This window comes from Salvelinus fontinalis, unplaced genomic scaffold (genome assembly GCF_029448725.1).
Source record: "Salvelinus fontinalis isolate EN_2023a unplaced genomic scaffold, ASM2944872v1 scaffold_1603, whole genome shotgun sequence".
NCBI lineage: Eukaryota > Metazoa > Chordata > Actinopteri > Salmoniformes > Salmonidae > Salvelinus > Salvelinus fontinalis.
In genome coordinates, this window is record NW_026601812.1 from 25643 (window position 1) to 32500 (window position 6858).

The window sequence follows — 6858 nt, forward strand, 5'->3', positions numbered from 1 at the left end:
ATCCCAAATGGACACCTGATCCCTATGTACTTGTGGAGATCTGAGAGGATGTGATTGGTATATGAAACACGAATAAACTTCCACCTCCGGAGGGGTCAAAAAATGTATTTTCGTTGTCGGCAGGATTCGAACCTGCGCGGGAAGATCCCAATGGATTTCTAGTCCATCGCCTTAACCACTCGGCCACGACAACTGTGACAGTCGAATTGTTTGTTAGAAGTGAAGGGCCCGGCAGGCATAGCCTAGAGCAAAAGATAATTTAATAACTGAAGGATAATGTAGTAAGTCACTATAATGCATTAACTTCATGAAATGTTCCCCTCATTCAGTTGTTATTAAGTACTGCTTTTTCTTATTTTCTTTGTCCAGCTCCAGAAGGTTGAGAGGGATAATTTACTAATTGTTATTTCACTGTGTGAAGTTGTTATTTCATCTTCTGATTATTACTGCAAAGCAGCATGACTCCTGCGCGAGAGGCGCTAAACAACTGTCAGAAGTGGGATTTGAACCCACGCCTCCAGGGGAGACTGCGACCTGAACGCAGCGCCTTAGACCGCTCGGCCATCCTGACTGCTGGACAGTAACTGGGTTTCGGGTTAAAGAGTAGAAGACCAGTAAATGACCAGTAAATAAAGACCAGTAAATGCACGATACTGACTTGCACTTTCAATAGTCATTTGTTTTGATCAATTACAAGCTCCAGTCATTGATTTAACCTCAATATGGCCTTCAATGGGAAACGCGTAGAAAATCGTCATTGATTGAGCGCTAAAGTGGCCTCAGAATATGGACATTCTGATATAAATGATCAAATTGCTCAGATAAGACCGAAAAGGTGTCTGGAAGTATCAGCAACCATCAGGGTAAGAGTGACAACAGGTCCACATGGGGGAAATCTTAACAAATGGCTTAATGGGTATTTGCAGCGCAATCTTGTTTTTATTTATTTTTAGGGTTTAACAAGGCAGCTCACCTGTGACCTGTGGCTTGACTTTAGATGCGGCGACTTCGATCATCCTGAAGACTATATTTTTGTTCTTCCCGCCAATACAATCCACTGACAACGACCGACGAGTTGTGCCTTCCGAGATGCCTTTTGTTATTTGCCTGTTTGGGAAATTGCGCGATTCTTGCAATTCTCTTTCAGCCTCTCATCAACTAGCTGTTTTTGCAGAATGTTACAAATACGATAGTTATTCACTAGTCATATTAACTAGGTGTTATTTCCATTACCGTAAGTCATTTATTTATCAACTGGTTTTCAACAAAGCAGCATGACATGCAGGCGCTAAAGAGTTGTCAGAAGTGGATGTCGAACACACGCCTCCAGGGGAGACTGCGACCTGAATGGCTTAATGGTTATTTTCAACGCAATCGTGTTTTTATTATATTTTTCGGGTTTAACAAGGCATCTCACCTATGACGTGTGGCTTGACTTTAGATGCGGCGAGTTCGATTACCCTGCAGACTATAAAAGTGTCTTCAGAATATGGCCATTTTGACATGAATATAAAAATCCCTCAGATAGGACCAAAAAAGTGTCTGGAGCAATCCGTCAGGGTAAGAGTGACAACAGGTCCACATGTCAAAATGGGGGAAATCTTAGCAAAAGGCTTAATGGTTATTCATGAGAATCCTGTTGTTGTATTTTTGAGTGTATCATGGGATCTCACCTGAAATCTGTGGCTTGCCCACAAACCTGTAACCTATGCTACTGTTGCCTATAGAGCTAGAAGGATGGATAACCAGGTGTGTAAATGTGTGAGGTGAGATAGATGGCCTGCAGTCCTATCCCAAATGGACACCTGATCCCTATGTACTTGTGGAGATCTGAGAGGATGTGATTGGTATATGAAACACGAATAAACTTCCACCTCCGGAGGGGTCAAAAAATGTATTTTCGTTGTCGGCAGGATTCGAACCTGCGCGGGAAGATCCCAATGGATTTCTAGTCCATCGCCTTAACCACTCGGCCACGACAACTGTGACAGTCGAATTGTTTGTTAGAAGTGAAGGGCCCGGCAGGCATAGCCTAGAGCAAAAGATAATTTAATAACTGAAGGATAATGTAGTAAGTCACTATAATGCATTAACTTCATGAAATGTTCCCCTCATTCAGTTGTTATTAAGTACTGCTTTTTCTTATTTTCTTTGTCCAGCTCCAGAAGGTTGAGAGGGATAATTTACTAATTGTTATTTCACTGTGTGAAGTTGTTATTTCATCTTCTGATTATTACTGCAAAGCAGCATGACTCCTGCGCGAGAGGCGCTAAACAACTGTCAGAAGTGGGATTTGAACCCACGCCTCCAGGGGAGACTGCGACCTGAACGCAGCGCCTTAGACCGCTCGGCCATCCTGACTGCTGGACAGTAACTGGGTTTCGGGTTAAAGAGTAGAAGACCAGTAAATGACCAGTAAATAAAGACCAGTAAATGCACGATACTGACTTGCACTTTCAATAGTCATTTGTTTTGATCAATTACAAGCTCCAGTCATTGATTTAACCTCAATATGGCCTTCAATGGGAAACGCGTAGAAAATCGTCATTGATTGAGCGCTAAAGTGGCCTCAGAATATGGACATTCTGATATAAATGATCAAATTGCTCAGATAAGACCGAAAAGGTGTCTGGAAGTATCAGCAACCATCAGGGTAAGAGTGACAACAGGTCCACATGGGGGAAATCTTAACAAATGGCTTAATGGGTATTTGCAGCGCAATCTTGTTTTTATTTATTTTTAGGGTTTAACAAGGCAGCTCACCTGTGACCTGTGGCTTGACTTTAGATGCGGCGACTTCGATCATCCTGAAGACTATATTTTTGTTCTTCCCGCCAATACAATCCACTGACAACGACCGACGAGTTGTGCCTTCCGAGATGCCTTTTGTTATTTGCCTGTTTGGGAAATTGCGCGATTCTTGCAATTCTCTTTCAGCCTCTCATCAACTAGCTGTTTTTGCAGAATGTTACAAATACGATAGTTATTCACTAGTCATATTAACTAGGTGTTATTTCCATTACCGTAAGTCATTTATTTATCAACTGGTTTTCAACAAAGCAGCATGACATGCAGGCGCTAAAGAGTTGTCAGAAGTGGATGTCGAACACACGCCTCCAGGGGAGACTGCGACCTGAATGGCTTAATGGTTATTTTCAACGCAATCGTGTTTTTATTATATTTTTCGGGTTTAACAAGGCATCTCACCTATGACGTGTGGCTTGACTTTAGATGCGGCGAGTTCGATTACCCTGCAGACTATAAAAGTGTCTTCAGAATATGGCCATTTTGACATGAATATAAAAATCCCTCAGATAGGACCAAAAAAGTGTCTGGAGCAATCCGTCAGGGTAAGAGTGACAACAGGTCCACATGTCAAAATGGGGGAAATCTTAGCAAAAGGCTTAATGGTTATTCATGAGAATCCTGTTGTTGTATTTTTGAGTGTATCATGGGATCTCACCTGAAATCTGTGGCTTGCCCACAAACCTGTAACCTATGCTACTGTTGCCTATAGAGCTAGAAGGATGGATAACCAGGTGTGTAAATGTGTGAGGTGAGATAGATGGCCTGCAGTCCTATCCCAAATGGACACCTGATCCCTATGTACTTGTGGAGATCTGAGAGGATGTGATTGGTATATGAAACACGAATAAACTTCCACCTCCGGAGGGGTCAAAAAATGTATTTTCGTTGTCGGCAGGATTCGAACCTGCGCGGGAAGATCCCAATGGATTTCTAGTCCATCGCCTTAACCACTCGGCCACGACAACTGTGACAGTCGAATTGTTTGTTAGAAGTGAAGGGCCCGGCAGGCATAGCCTAGAGCAAAAGATAATTTAATAACTGAAGGATAATGTAGTAAGTCACTATAATGCATTAACTTCATGAAATGTTCCCCTCATTCAGTTGTTATTAAGTACTGCTTTTTCTTATTTTCTTTGTCCAGCTCCAGAAGGTTGAGAGGGATAATTTACTAATTGTTATTTCACTGTGTGAAGTTGTTATTTCATCTTCTGATTATTACTGCAAAGCAGCATGACTCCTGCGCGAGAGGCGCTAAACAACTGTCAGAAGTGGGATTTGAACCCACGCCTCCAGGGGAGACTGCGACCTGAACGCAGCGCCTTAGACCGCTCGGCCATCCTGACTGCTGGACAGTAACTGGGTTTCGGGTTAAAGAGTAGAAGACCAGTAAATGACCAGTAAATAAAGACCAGTAAATGCACGATACTGACTTGCACTTTCAATAGTCATTTGTTTTGATCAATTACAAGCTCCAGTCATTGATTTAACCTCAATATGGCCTTCAATGGGAAACGCGTAGAAAATCGTCATTGATTGAGCGCTAAAGTGGCCTCAGAATATGGACATTCTGATATAAATGATCAAATTGCTCAGATAAGACCGAAAAGGTGTCTGGAAGTATCAGCAACCATCAGGGTAAGAGTGACAACAGGTCCACATGGGGGAAATCTTAACAAATGGCTTAATGGGTATTTGCAGCGCAATCTTGTTTTTATTTATTTTTAGGGTTTAACAAGGCAGCTCACCTGTGACCTGTGGCTTGACTTTAGATGCGGCGACTTCGATCATCCTGAAGACTATATTTTTGTTCTTCCCGCCAATACAATCCACTGACAACGACCGACGAGTTGTGCCTTCCGAGATGCCTTTTGTTATTTGCCTGTTTGGGAAATTGCGCGATTCTTGCAATTCTCTTTCAGCCTCTCATCAACTAGCTGTTTTTGCAGAATGTTACAAATACGATAGTTATTCACTAGTCATATTAACTAGGTGTTATTTCCATTACCGTAAGTCATTTATTTATCAACTGGTTTTCAACAAAGCAGCATGACATGCAGGCGCTAAAGAGTTGTCAGAAGTGGATGTCGAACACACGCCTCCAGGGGAGACTGCGACCTGAATGGCTTAATGGTTATTTTCAACGCAATCGTGTTTTTATTATATTTTTCGGGTTTAACAAGGCATCTCACCTATGACGTGTGGCTTGACTTTAGATGCGGCGAGTTCGATTACCCTGCAGACTATAAAAGTGTCTTCAGAATATGGCCATTTTGACATGAATATAAAAATCCCTCAGATAGGACCAAAAAAGTGTCTGGAGCAATCCGTCAGGGTAAGAGTGACAACAGGTCCACATGTCAAAATGGGGGAAATCTTAGCAAAAGGCTTAATGGTTATTCATGAGAATCCTGTTGTTGTATTTTTGAGTGTATCATGGGATCTCACCTGAAATCTGTGGCTTGCCCACAAACCTGTAACCTATGCTACTGTTGCCTATAGAGCTAGAAGGATGGATAACCAGGTGTGTAAATGTGTGAGGTGAGATAGATGGCCTGCAGTCCTATCCCAAATGGACACCTGATCCCTATGTACTTGTGGAGATCTGAGAGGATGTGATTGGTATATGAAACACGAATAAACTTCCACCTCCGGAGGGGTCAAAAAATGTATTTTCGTTGTCGGCAGGATTCGAACCTGCGCGGGAAGATCCCAATGGATTTCTAGTCCATCGCCTTAACCACTCGGCCACGACAACTGTGACAGTCGAATTGTTTGTTAGAAGTGAAGGGCCCGGCAGGCATAGCCTAGAGCAAAAGATAATTTAATAACTGAAGGATAATGTAGTAAGTCACTATAATGCATTAACTTCATGAAATGTTCCCCTCATTCAGTTGTTATTAAGTACTGCTTTTTCTTATTTTCTTTGTCCAGCTCCAGAAGGTTGAGAGGGATAATTTACTAATTGTTATTTCACTGTGTGAAGTTGTTATTTCATCTTCTGATTATTACTGCAAAGCAGCATGACTCCTGCGCGAGAGGCGCTAAACAACTGTCAGAAGTGGGATTTGAACCCACGCCTCCAGGGGAGACTGCGACCTGAACGCAGCGCCTTAGACCGCTCGGCCATCCTGACTGCTGGACAGTAACTGGGTTTCGGGTTAAAGAGTAGAAGACCAGTAAATGACCAGTAAATAAAGACCAGTAAATGCACGATACTGACTTGCACTTTCAATAGTCATTTGTTTTGATCAATTACAAGCTCCAGTCATTGATTTAACCTCAATATGGCCTTCAATGGGAAACGCGTAGAAAATCGTCATTGATTGAGCGCTAAAGTGGCCTCAGAATATGGACATTCTGATATAAATGATCAAATTGCTCAGATAAGACCGAAAAGGTGTCTGGAAGTATCAGCAACCATCAGGGTAAGAGTGACAACAGGTCCACATGGGGGAAATCTTAACAAATGGCTTAATGGGTATTTGCAGCGCAATCTTGTTTTTATTTATTTTTAGGGTTTAACAAGGCAGCTCACCTGTGACCTGTGGCTTGACTTTAGATGCGGCGACTTCGATCATCCTGAAGACTATATTTTTGTTCTTCCCGCCAATACAATCCACTGACAACGACCGACGAGTTGTGCCTTCCGAGATGCCTTTTGTTATTTGCCTGTTTGGGAAATTGCGCGATTCTTGCAATTCTCTTTCAGCCTCTCATCAACTAGCTGTTTTTGCAGAATGTTACAAATACGATAGTTATTCACTAGTCATATTAACTAGGTGTTATTTCCATTACCGTAAGTCATTTATTTATCAACTGGTTTTCAACAAAGCAGCATGACATGCAGGCGCTAAAGAGTTGTCAGAAGTGGATGTCGAACACACGCCTCCAGGGGAGACTGCGACCTGAATGGCTTAATGGTTATTTTCAACGCAATCGTGTTTTTATTATATTTTTCGGGTTTAACAAGGCATCTCACCTATGACGTGTGGCTTGACTTTAGATGCGGCGAGTTCGATTACCCTGCAGACTATAAAAGTGTCTTCAGAA

The 6858-nt window shown here is 42.3% G+C and overlaps 8 non-coding genes across 8 annotated transcripts; all 8 read right to left on the minus strand.

Moving 5' to 3' along the window:
- Positions 1-111: 111 nt before the first annotated feature.
- Positions 112-193, minus strand: trnas-aga (transfer RNA serine (anticodon AGA)). Its single transcript has one exon. It is a non-coding gene; the product is annotated as a tRNA-Ser (tRNA).
- A 295-nt stretch (positions 194-488) lies between these two features.
- Positions 489-571, minus strand: trnal-cag (transfer RNA leucine (anticodon CAG)). Its single transcript has one exon. It is a non-coding gene; the product is annotated as a tRNA-Leu (tRNA).
- A 1330-nt stretch (positions 572-1901) lies between these two features.
- On the minus strand, positions 1902-1983 carry trnas-aga (transfer RNA serine (anticodon AGA)). The gene has a single exon. It is a non-coding gene; the product is annotated as a tRNA-Ser (tRNA).
- Positions 1984-2278: 295 nt separating this feature from the next.
- Positions 2279-2361, minus strand: trnal-cag (transfer RNA leucine (anticodon CAG)). Its single transcript has one exon. It is a non-coding gene; the product is annotated as a tRNA-Leu (tRNA).
- Positions 2362-3691: 1330 nt separating this feature from the next.
- Positions 3692-3773, minus strand: trnas-aga (transfer RNA serine (anticodon AGA)). Its single transcript has one exon. It is a non-coding gene; the product is annotated as a tRNA-Ser (tRNA).
- A 295-nt stretch (positions 3774-4068) lies between these two features.
- Positions 4069-4151, minus strand: trnal-cag (transfer RNA leucine (anticodon CAG)). The gene has a single exon. It is a non-coding gene; the product is annotated as a tRNA-Leu (tRNA).
- A 1330-nt stretch (positions 4152-5481) lies between these two features.
- Positions 5482-5563, minus strand: trnas-aga (transfer RNA serine (anticodon AGA)). The gene has a single exon. It is a non-coding gene; the product is annotated as a tRNA-Ser (tRNA).
- Positions 5564-5858: 295 nt separating this feature from the next.
- On the minus strand, positions 5859-5941 carry trnal-cag (transfer RNA leucine (anticodon CAG)). The gene has a single exon. It is a non-coding gene; the product is annotated as a tRNA-Leu (tRNA).
- Positions 5942-6858: the final 917 nt, after the last annotated feature.